This window comes from Heteronotia binoei, chromosome 5 (assembly GCF_032191835.1).
Source record: "Heteronotia binoei isolate CCM8104 ecotype False Entrance Well chromosome 5, APGP_CSIRO_Hbin_v1, whole genome shotgun sequence".
NCBI classification, from domain to species: Eukaryota; Metazoa; Chordata; class Lepidosauria; order Squamata; family Gekkonidae; genus Heteronotia; species Heteronotia binoei.
In genome coordinates, this window is record NC_083227.1 from 45,773,571 (window position 1) to 45,786,211 (window position 12,641).

Here is a 12,641-nt window from a genome sequence, read left to right on the forward strand (position 1 = left end):
TATAAATGGAGAAGTTTCTAATTAAGTCGAAGCTTAAACTTATCAAAGTGTTCATTTCCATGAAGGTCTGATTTTGGGACTTTGATAGAAAAGGAACAGCAGTAGAACTCATCTCTTATTCATAATGTGAGGTTAAAAATAAAGATTACAATAAACCGGGAAGCTCAAGGCATCTCATTTTCTCTAGTTAACAAAAATGAACTTGGCATAGGTCAAGGATGGAACCACTAATTATTTTACTGCTTTACCAAGGGCTACATACCTTTATACTTGGATGGTAAAACCTGAAGGCACACTGTCTAATTGCTTTTAAAAAAACAAACAGTCATTTTTCATTTAACATTTACCTGTCTCATTACTGAAGGCACTTAGCTAGCTTTTCTGCATTTACTCTAATATTTGTGGAATTATTGTACATATTTCTTTTTGGTTTTGTAATAAAACTGATTATATTTACAGATTACTTTCAGCTAGCTGCCTTGAGTTTTGAAACAGGAAATAAAAATTTAGACAGATGAGTAAAATCAAGGTTTTACATTTCTTTCCTACTATAATCATGATTCCAGGCTCTCCTTTACTATGTAAAAGAAATAAGAACAATCACAGAAAGCTTTCAAAACTGGCTTTACAATCTCTACGCAATGAGGATTGCTCTTGTTTTAAATCCCAACATTATTTCCCTATGAAATTAACACTGACTTTCAGGTAAATTACATTAAAGCAGACTTCTTCGTAGCCATTCACCTGGTAGACTGTGACGATTAAAATTAACATCTGGGTGGCCAAGCAGTGAAACTTGGAAACTGCAAATTGGAAAAGAATTCTTTTCTTTGCCTTCTAGGTTACTGATGTTTCACTAATGACTTAACACTTAGTTCCCATGCTTAATTAAAACCCTGAACAAAATTCAAAATTAGATTAGAACTATAAGCGTTGGGTAACTGATCTTTAAAAATACACAAACAACAATTTTCAGAAAGCATGTCCATTTATTCAATGATGATGAGGAAAAACACTTCCATCTTAGCCACTCATGTTAGTACAGGTATCACAGAAATCAACTGCCTATCTCAAGAAAGAACAAAACAAACCACAGCTATGCTCACCCATGCTATCATTCCATCTTGGCTACCAAACTCCATTTTGCAGTTTTGTCAGATAGAATGCGGGCAAGAATCCTGATACGTGAGGTGCTGAGAAAGATCGGGATTCCTAGTATCATCCTTCTGTAAAACTAACAAAAGTGCTGTTGATGCAAAAATGAGGTCCTGTGCCAATGGGATACATTTCAACGTACTGTTGGTGCATTTTAGACCCATCTAGCATCAAGTAACCCACATCCACAACCCTTATGGGTTTGGACATGTTATGTGCATGTTAAAACTTATTTTCAGGTTAAAGAAGTGATGGAAGAAGATCAAAGGCATCTAACTGCCTAGCTGCTAGCAGGCAACATTATATCATGGCTGCATTAACCAATGCCAGCCTTCTGGGAGCCTTCAGATATGGCACTATAGTAGGGCCTCAGTATTAGCTGCAACCCTGCTTGAGTAATTGAAAGGCACTCAATGAATTCTTCCTGCTTGTGTATGCCATCCTTAATTCCAAAGGCCAAGGCTCTAGCTGAGTGCTGTATGGAAATGCACAAGGTAGGCTGAAGCAGAAATCCCAACAGTACAGGGTTCTGTCCAGAACAAGCAGAAAGAAGATTAACAAGCACACAAATGGGGGTTATGGAGCTGCATAAAAGCATCTTCAGCAATACTTATGGACTGTATGGCTACTTTTCATGAAAGCACAAAAAAAGCACATGCTGATTCAGAGCTGATGCACACTGTTCCTTCTTGTATACCTGAGCAGTCCCCATATGCACTCATGTGGATAACCATTGTCTCAACTGGTGAACAACAAATACAATCTCCAACATGAGGACCAGCCATGCTAGCACCCTCCCCATATGTTATTAAAAAACTTACTGACATGCCAAATAACATGCGAGTGGGCTAGGGTGTTCTTTTACAGATCAAATAAAAAACTGAAACAATGAACTCCCCATACAAATGTACGTGCCTACACTCAAAGGAAGAAGGGGGGGAATCTACTAGTAGTGCTGTTGTGGAAACTAAAGTACTCAGGCAAAGAGAACGCTAATTTTAAAGTAAATTACCAGTTTTGATTTGTGCTTAGTGGACCACTACATCTTGTCATTAGCAAGTTGAACTGCTCAGTTTAAGCAACCAGACTTGATTCTGTATTCAATTAAACCAAGGTCCCATTAAGAAAAAAAAATTACTTCCTACAGCTCTACATTGACTAACAGTCAGTAGTTAATCTGGTCTGGGAATTAAAGGAATTAACAGTGTAAAATTTTAGTCAAATTACACACGTAATAATTAACTGGATGCAGGCTGGTTTTATTAATTTTGTTGAAAGCATTCAAAACACCAAACTGCTCTTCAACAGCATATAATTATATCTGTAATTCAGGGAAATTAGTCATACACAATGAATTAGGAACTGCAGCCCAGCAAGTGTGTGTACGCATGCGGGGGAGGGAATGAAAAACCTGTTTGACAGAGAAGCCTTTGTATGTGTATGTAAAAAGTAAGAGAAATGCATCTTGCCGGGTTATTTGTCTCTACAGCATGTGGCCTTACAAGGGACAGAAGAGAGCTGTGTGATACAGTTTGCTTCTCTGTAATGTTAGTTACAACGAGAAAGATAAGCAAGACGTGCAACAGCAAAGTAGGCACTTGAAGAACAAAAGTTACAAGCAAGCAAATGTATGCTTGCCTTTGTATTCGTCTGCAGTCCTGTGCTTGGGAAACTGACCAAAGGCTTTAACTGGAGGCAGACACAGAGGGTACATGTGACAAGACTAGATTTTTGACTCTGCAGTATGTTATATCAATTTTGCATGTCCACCAAGAACCAACTCATGAAAACCAAGCATTTCCTGTACATTTGCGCAATTCCCTCACTGCAGCTATGGACAGGACAGTTTCATATACATTTACAGCATGAATGTGCCATTAAGTCAAGACTTGCACATGTGAACAGCTCTAAAACTGACAATTGAGCTTCTATACCATTTTCAGTTTTATCTGCCTACACATTTACTTGGCTGACATAAGAGGCATAAAGTTATGTGTGCAGGTATGAACAAGAATTTAGAATCCTTGGCCTAGACTTAATATCTGTTCATGCAAGTCTAAGCAGAGTTATATCCTTCTAAGCCCACTGACTTCAGTGGACATAGAGGATTGTAACTCTATGCAGGACTTCACTGGGAAAATTCTTCTGAAACTTATTCATTTACACAGTGAAAAGATTACTGCTATCAGTTGAGAGGCTCTTGATTGTGGCCCAGTTGTCCTGTACCAATGTGACACCTCTCCATTACCTATAATGCCAGGGATTTTGCTGTATTATTATTTTGCAAATGTCAAGGTCTGGACTTCACTATTACAGCTTCTAATACATAAACACTCCCAAACATGGGATTGCATAGAGGCACAATGGAAAATGATTTTAAAAAGTGCTATTCAAATGTCTCTATTTTTAGTACGTATATGAAAAAGTAAGGTATTGTACAGCATATCACCTCAAGTAATATGACTTTTAGTAGTACATAAACAATGACTGGATTCTGAACAGATTATTTGGGAGAATCTCTTCCCTGCCTCCCCCTCAAAAAAAAATCCATCAGTAACCCTCTCCAAAAGCTGCCTGTAAGGTATAAGGGACCCCTAGGAGACCAGGTTAGAAAAATCCGCACACTCACCCCCGACCAGTGGAAGTACTCTTGTAATGATGGAAATTACATTATATATTAAATGTTGGTATACATTCAACTAGGGAACAGCTATCTATCAAACTATTATAAATCCATCATTTCAATATTTACAGCTCCAACATTTTTGATGCAATAATACCACCATGCAACAGACCATGGGCTAACTTCATATAATTATTTTATTTGTGTTACTATTCATTCTTCCAAGAAGATGGTCTCATTCATTACTGTGGCTCTAACTGGTGCAACAAAGGCTTACTTTAAAAAACTGGGGAACGCAACATACAAAAAGGCACTACAATTGGAGAGTGGATATGTTTATCAAACCTTTTAAATCAATTTGCTTGAAGCTTAGATAAAATCACCATATTACTTTGAATTCTCTAACACTATGCAAGCTTAAATGCATTCTTAAGACGGAGGCGGACAGATGCTAGAAAGGATACAGTTAGGGGGGGTGCTCATTTTCACTTATTGTGGAGCTATAAAAACAGCACAAGACTTTTGGCACCTAGTTCAACTGTGATCATCGTATCTCAACAGACCCTTATTTAATAATCCGGAAAATTTTCACTTGCCTGCAGATATAAGAAAGCTATTCATTTTAAGGCTGTCCAGGCTACTAAGTGGCCTGTTAATTCCATACCTCCTGAGACTCAGCGAGTAGCTAAAGCTTAATATCAATTGGGAGGGAGGGGGCTGGCTCATAAACTATTAGTTGGTAAAAGCAAGCCAGAGGTATCTGTGAAAGACTGAGTCTACCGATTATATAAAGCAAGATTCACATGTTGCAAAGCCATCTAAACACTATTTTTATGTTTACTGATCATATCCACATAACATACACTTAAATTATGTCCTGTCTTATGCCTCTTTTTTTTCTAAACTGAAGGGTACTTTGGCAAGCAGAGTTTCCATTCATTGCATCATCTATAGTGGCACTGAAATTACTTGGATTCAATCATGACCATCCATAACAATGTGATTTTCAAGTCTGCTATCCAATTACATTCCATCTGTAATCAACACAATCAAGATCCTACATCATCTTGGGCTCCCACTCAAAGTAAATGACTGGACCAACTGAAAATTCCCAACAAGGAAGAATGTCCAATGAATGCCAGTTCAGTAATACAGTGTGTATTGATGAGGTAAGTAGTCCACTATTCCCATTGGAGTAAACATGTAGAAATACGTCATTCTCAGAACTGTGGTGGGAGAAGTGAATAGCTAGCTGCAATATGCACTCCAGACAAGTTTTCTGGGATGGGCAGTGCTATACACATGGGGTCTTGGGCTGGTACTGAGTGAAAGGTTTCCTCTTCTTCGTTGGAGGCAAGACTTCTCACCTTCTGTCCTTCAAGAGGCTCAAGATTGTTGAAGTGGGCTTATACTAGCCAAAAGAACCCTCAGATGACAATATCACTACCCCATATTGTGTCCTATGCTAATTTTGAATTGGCAACTCTAGCTGGTTAAGGCCAGTGAAACCAGTATCCCTACAGGCATTGTCTACTTTACACAAGCATCTTGGACACCCACAAAAATGGCTCCCAACTTATCAGATATCAATTCTGCTGTCCTCTACCAAAGCATGGCAGTGTTTGGCTTATCTTCAGTGACATCTGGGGCTTACTCCTGTAGGGTAAACATAGTGATGACAATTACAGCATAGGGCTCACTGATTGTACAGTTAAGTCCCTTGGAAGCTGGAAGTCTCAGCCATACCACAGTTACATCCAGCCACAGTTATGCTGACTGTCCAAAGGCCCTGTCACTCATCTTTCATTTTCCTTTATCTGCCATTGCAGTTCCACAAGCATGAACCATGTGGCATAGTATTGTCCACTGGGTCCTGCAACATGCTTGGTTGTCTAGCAGGAGAACACACTTCATCCTCAGATCAAATGCATGCCTTTTGACGAGCAAAAGAGACACACACCAGGAGAAGCCTGATTGCTTTTTGTCTTGGAATTTGTGCAGATGGACCTTCTTCCCTTGGAATCTGTGTTAATGGACCCTCGGTAGATGCTGTGAACACTACTGGGATGACAGCCTTCACCTGTCAGAAGGCAGCAAGAGCTGTTGGCTTGAAGATGGACTTGCTGGAACACCTTGGTCTTGCTTTGGTGGTGCTTCACTTTGGACAAGGACTCTGCCTTTGAGAAGTCACCATTCCCTGATGCAACAACCTTCATAACAGGAAATACAGTATTAAAACATTTACAACTCTGCTGCATGGCTCTCATCATCTTGGTTAATCTAGATTAGAGAGATCTTGGAAATTATTCTGCATAGTCTCTCCTTCAGTGCTCTTTAAAGGAGTAACCCATTTGTCCAAACAACTGATAACTTTGGATATGTTAGATACTACCTAAGCTACTAGGGTTGGTGATATTTTACTGTGTTATTGTATACAGGTTTATAAAATGCCCACTATCCCACAGGAGTCCTGTGTATTTGTGCTACATGGGCTCAAAGTAATGCATATTCACTTAATGGACAGCTTCAACTTGAATAATCAGTAAGGTAGTTTTCACCTCAAGCATAAAATAAATTAATAGTGCCATTAAGAGTTCTCAATGAATCTACCCCAATGCGTTCATGCCCCTTCTCCAACCCTCTTGCATTTTATGTCATGCATCATAGTGTCCTTGAACTTTAAAACAAGGCATTGAAATTCTTGGGTGTAGTCTTGAATTTTTATTTAAACACATAATTAAATGTCTTGTAAAATTAGAAAGTAGAACAGGATGTCATACAAAGGATGAAATAAAAATAAAAAATAATTATACCCCTAAGTGCTTATCCAAAATTAAATGAACTCTATTATCTTTTTTTGTTTTCATTATATTAGGCGCTAGAGTAGTGACATGGTATTCTAAATTAAATTACTCACCTTTCTTATTTTGTTGCAATCCGCATTAATAAAGATTGTTTCTTATTATGAAATTTAATAGAAGGGTTTGTTCTTTTGGAGAAAGACATTAACATACTAAGTTTTTCTCTTTTAAAAAGATGACAGCTTTTTCTTTCTTTAAATTGAAGGTTTTAGCAAAATTTGGTACTGCTTAGACTCTACATATTTGAGACAGATTAAGGACACATTTCCATGATGTGCAAGTCATACAGTCCATGTGAAGAAGAGATTGGATTTATACCCTGCCCTTCACTTAGAGTCACAGAGCAGCTTACAATTTCCTTTCCCATCTCCACAACAGACATCCTGTGAGGTAGATAGGGCTGAGAAAGCTCTGACAGAAACTGCTCTTGAGAGAATGTCTCTGACAGAGTTATGACTGACCCAAGATTATACCAGCAGCTGCATATAGATGGAATCAAACCCGGTTCTCTGAGATTAGAGTCTATGCACTTAGCCACTACACCAAACTGGCTCTCAATGTGCCACAAGTTCATCCTTTATTGGTTTCCTACTCCTCCTTCACTAATTCCAACTCCAGACTGAGTCATGTTTGTAGCACAGTGGCAGCCTAAACATGCTTTCTTCTTCCACCATCAGCAATTGCATTTTCAAAATAAAATCCCTAGAGTGATGAGAAGGAGCCCTCTGGGATGTACTCTAAAAGTGTCTCAAATTTCCACCTATAAGCACAATGTATGTAATAAGAGCTCTGGAGGAAGAGCTCCCTTAAGGCTCGTATGGATGTGTCACCCAAAACCTGTTTAGGCGGAGAGCGTATTTTAGCTCACCCGCGGAGCCTGATGGACCCGGAACAGTTCCTATTGGCCCTACGAGATACCTGGCCCACTGGCGATTCCCTGGATGATCTGGTAGAGTCCTGGAACGATGGACTCTCCAGAGCCATCGAGGTGATCGCACCCAGGCGCCCTCTGCGCTCCCGCTCGAAGCCGTCGCCCTGGTTTAACCAGGAGCTGCGGAAATTAAAGCGGGGACTCAGACAACTGGAGAGGCAATGGTGGCATACTCGAGACGAAGTGACCCGAACATCTTATAGAGAGAGTTTGAAGGCCTATGAGATGGCAATCAAATCCGCAAAGAAAGCATTCTTTGCGGCTAAGATTGCGTCCACAACTTCGCGCCCGGCACAACTGTTCGATATAATTCGAGGAGTTACAATGCTGCCGCAAGGCAGACCAAATTCTATTGAATTGGAAATAGGCTGCGAGGCTTTTGCGAAATTTTTTGCGGATAAAATCGCGTCACTCCGCCCCGACCCCCCTGCCAGTTTTGAGACAGTTAGTGAAACCGAGGCCCCGAGCCTGTCTTCGGATTGTACGCTGGATGGTTTTAGCCCCCTCAGCCTGGAGGAAGTTGACAGGATTCTCTTATCTGCTCGCCCAACAACTTGTAAATTGGACCCATGCCCCTCCTGGCTTATTAAATCCTGCCAGAGGGACCTTAGATATCCTGTACGGGATATCATAAATAGATCCCTGACGGAAGGGCATTTTCCAACGCCGCTCAAAGAGGCAGTGGTCCGTCCCCTCCTAAAAAAAAACATCTTTAGACCCAGCCCAATTGGCACATTATCGGCCGGTCTCAAATTTGCCCTTTCTGGGCAAACTTATTGAGAGGGCAGTGGCAATGCAGTTACAGACCTTCCTGGAGGACGCTTCCGTCCTTGACCCATTTCAGTCCGGCTTTCACCCGGGTCATGGGACGGAGACGGTGTTGGTTGCCCTGGTAGATGACCTTCAACGGCATCTGGATTGGGGTGGCTTGGCGATGCTGATGCTGTTGGACCTATCGGCTGCGTTCGATACGGTCGACCATTGGCTACTGACGTGCCGCCTTGCCGACGCGGGGATTCAGGGGTTGGCTTTACAGTGGCTTTCCTCTTTCCTTGATGGTCGGGGACAAAGGGTCGCGATTGGGGGGGAGCTATCCTGGAGGTGCACACTCGATAGTGGTGTGCCCCAAGGGGCGGTTATTTAACATCTATATGCGACCCCTTGCCCAGATTGCCCGAAGGTATGGGCTGGGGTGTCACCAGTATGCTGATGACACTCAGCTCTATCTGCTGATGGACGGCCAACCGGTCTGCGCCCTGGAAAATCTGGATCGGGCACTACAGGCCGTGGCTGAGTGGCTCAGACTGAGCGGACTGAGACTAAATCCTGCGAAGATAGAGGTCCTTTGCTTGGGTCGTCGGGGACCGGGGGGGGGGGAATCCTCCTACCATTTTTTGACGGTGCACCGCTGACGGCGGCGGACAGGGTCAAGAGCCTGGGGGTACTATTGGAGCCTTCTCTAAAGATGGAGGCTCAGATAGCAGCCACTGCCAAGTCCGCATTTTTTCATCTTAGGCGGGCAAGGCAGTTGGCCCCCTTCCTGGAGCGCGACGACCTAGCAACAGTGATCCATGCTACGGTCACCTCGAGGCTGGACTACTGCAATGCCCTCTACATGGGGCTGCCCCTGTCCCAAACTCGGAAACTGCAGCTGGTGCAGAATGCCACGGCCCGTCTGTTATTGGGTCTCCCAAAGTGGGGACACATTCGGCCGGGTCTTCGGACCCTGCACTGGCTTCCAGTGATGTACCGAGTTCGGTACAAGGTGCTGGTCATTACCTTTAAAGCCCTATATGGCCTGGGACCTGCCTACCTGAAGGACCGTCTCTCCCCACATGTTCCCCAGAGAGTGCTGAGATCGGGAACCCAAAATCTTCTCGCTATCCCTGGGCCAAAAGAAGCCCGCTTAAAAACCACTAGAGGCAGGGCCTTCTCTGTTATGGCCCCTACATGGTGGAATCAGCTGCCGGAGGAGGTGAGGGCCCTGCGGGACCTTGTTCAGTTCCGCAGGGCCTGTAAGACGACCCTCTTCCGGCTAGCTTACATCTAGCTGAGACGAGAAACTCAATGTAGCTTGCCAAACTCCTGTTCACATAGTTTTGGAATGTTTAATGGTTTTAAGGTTTTAACTGTTCTAAATGTTTAATTGTTTATATATTCAAATATTTGTTTAATTTTATGTCTGACTAATTGTTGGGAGCCGCCCTGAGCCACTTGTGGGAAGGGCGGGATACAAATCATAAATAAATAAATAAATAAAAATAAATAAGCTATGTAATGGTCTCTCATCTACAGAGTAACCGAAGCCCAAAATCTTACAGGAAATAAGATTAATAAGCAGTTTTTACAGGTCAGGTTTCAGAAGGTGACTATGAAAAAGCCAGTTGCCAAATTCTGTCACAACCTAATCAAGAAATGGAACATAAGGTTTCTGCAACAGGAAAGGTGTATGCAGACAAGTACCGGCTAGGATTTGGGATGTATTTGGAGGATGAGGACAAAACTTGACAGCTATGAAGGCAACTAAGATTCCCAGGGTAGGGAAGAAGCTTAGCAATCATTCCAACCAGTGCTCCCTCTAAGCTGAGTTAGTATGAGCTAGCTCACAGATTTTTAGCCTCCAGCTCACACATTTTTTTCTTAGCTCAGGAAGGATGACCACAGAGCATATTAATTTATGCAGAAGCTCACAGCTTTAATGCCAGTTGCTCACAAAGTAGAATTTTTGTTCACAAGACTCTACAGGTTAGAGGGAACACTGATTCCAACCATGTCTCCAGTTATAGTCCCATATATTGTCCTGTTTACATACATAAATAGTTGCCATACATTCCTCCATTCACTTGCATCCCTCATTATGTTGTGTATGAAGTGCTGTTAAGTTGCTTCCAGCTTCTGGCGACTCTATGAATTAATCACCTCCAAACATCCCATTGTTAATAACTTTGCTCAGGTCTTGCAACATCAATCCTTCTCATGTTGGGTCTTCCTTTTTTTCTGCTGCCTTCAACTTTTTTCAGCATTATTGTCTTTTCTTTTCATAATGCGATCAAAGTACAAAAGCCTCAGTTTGGTCATTTGAGCTTTTAGGGAAAGTTCAGGCTTGATATGATTTAGACCAAGGGTGGCCAAACTTGCTTAACGTAAGAGCTACACAGAATAAATGTCAGATGTTTGAGAGCCACAAGACTTGAATGTCAGATGTTTGAGAGCCACAAGACATGAATGTCAGATGTCTGAGAGTGGAAGGGAGGGAGGCAGGGAGGCAGGGAGGGAGGGAGGAAGGAAGGAAGGAAGGAAGGAAGGAAGGAAGGAAGGAAGGAAGGAAGGAAGGAAGGAAGGAAGGAAGGAAGGAAGGAAGGAAGGAAGGAAGGAAGGAAGGCAACTTTAGCATTAAATGCATTCTCCAAGCTGCCAGTAAAGAGATAAATGCCTTTTCCAAGTAGGCAGACAAGGCAGTGAGGGCTTCGAGAGCCACACAGTATGTGCGAAAGAGCCACATGTGGCTCCTGAGCCACAGTTTGGCCACCCCTGATCTAGACCCTACTTTGTCTTTTTGGTAGTCCACAGGATCTGTAAAACTCTCATCCAATAACACATGTCAAATGAAACAACTTTCTTCTGGTCACCATTGCACCATAACAGTGTTCCAAATTGCCATCTATAAGTACAATCTATGTAATAAGAGCTGTGGAGGAAAAGGCTATGCAGATAAGAGCTGTCCCTTTCTCATTATGAAGAAGGCAAAATCTTCTCACTCAACTCAGGGATGACCCCAGTAACAACGAAGGCCCTTGTATGTGCATGCAAACAAATATCAATCAATCAATCAATTTTATTTGTATCCCGCCCTCCCCGCCGAAGCAGGCTCAGGGCAGCTAACAACATAATCAATACATTAGTTTTACAAGGTATTTGAACATAACTAATTAACACATTAATTAAAATTCTACTAAAACTCTAAAATCAATAAAATCTTTAAAATTAATATACTGGTGCTATTGTATAGGTTTCACTAGCAATTTCCCTTAATCGGTGAAGGCCAATCGGAACAGGGTGGTCTTGCAGGCCCTGCGGAACTGTTCAAATTCCCGCAGGGCCCGCATTTCCTCCGGAAGCTGGTTCCATAGGCGTGGAGCCATAACAGAGAAAGCCCGATCACGGGTGCTCTGAAGCTTTACCTCTCTTGGCCTGGGGATAGTCAGCAAGTTCTTCCCAGCTGACCTCAGCGCTCTCTGGGGTTCGTATGGTGAAAGACGGTCCCTAAGGTAGGCAGGTCCTCGGCCATATAGGGCTTTAAAGGTAATAACCAGCACTTTATAACGAATCCGGTATATAACTGGCAGCCAGTGCAGTTCACGCAGCCCCGGCTGTATGTGCTCCCACTTTGGGAGCCCCAACAGTAATCTAGCAGCCGCGTTCTGAACCAGCTGCAGCTTCCGGGTTCGACACAAAGGCAGCCCCATGTAGAGGGCATTACAGTAATCCAGTCTCGAGGTGACAAGGAGTCCCTACAGTATACAAGGCCTTCCCTCCATATATCTGTTGATGATCATGCATGTAATACGCAGATACCTGTATTTCACATCAATATCTCATTTTACAGTACTGTAGATCTGTCGCTGGAAAGGCAATACTCTGATACTTGAAGGCACCATTAGCTGTGTTAGCAAACTCATCCCCTCAACCAGGGGTGGCCAAACTTGCTTAATATAGGAGCCACAGAGAATAAATGTCAGATGTTTGAGAGCCGCAAGACATGAATGTCAGAAGTTTGAGAGCAGGCAGGAAGGAAAATAGATCAGGGGAGAGAGATGTGGAAAGAAATCAACTTTAACTTTAAATGCGTTCTCCAAGCCACCGGCTGGCTTGGCTTGGAGAAGAGATTTAAAGAGAGAAATGCCTTCTCCAAGCTGGCTGACAAGCAGTGGGGGCTCCAAGAGCCACACAATATGTATGAAAGAGCCACATGTGGCTCCTGAGCCACAGTTTGGCCACCCTTGCCCTAAACTATCAGTTTGTCCTTCTTTCCCTTCTCGAAAATAGGTTGGATCTTATGAAATGCAAATAG

The 12,641-nt window shown here is 42.6% G+C and overlaps 1 protein-coding gene across 1 annotated transcript in view; it reads right to left on the reverse strand.

The window, feature by feature from the left end:
* CFAP20DC (CFAP20 domain containing) overlaps positions 1 to 12,641 on the reverse strand; it is a 269,093-nt gene that overhangs the window by 138,903 nt on the left and 117,549 nt on the right. The gene's annotated exons all lie outside the window — the stretch shown is intronic.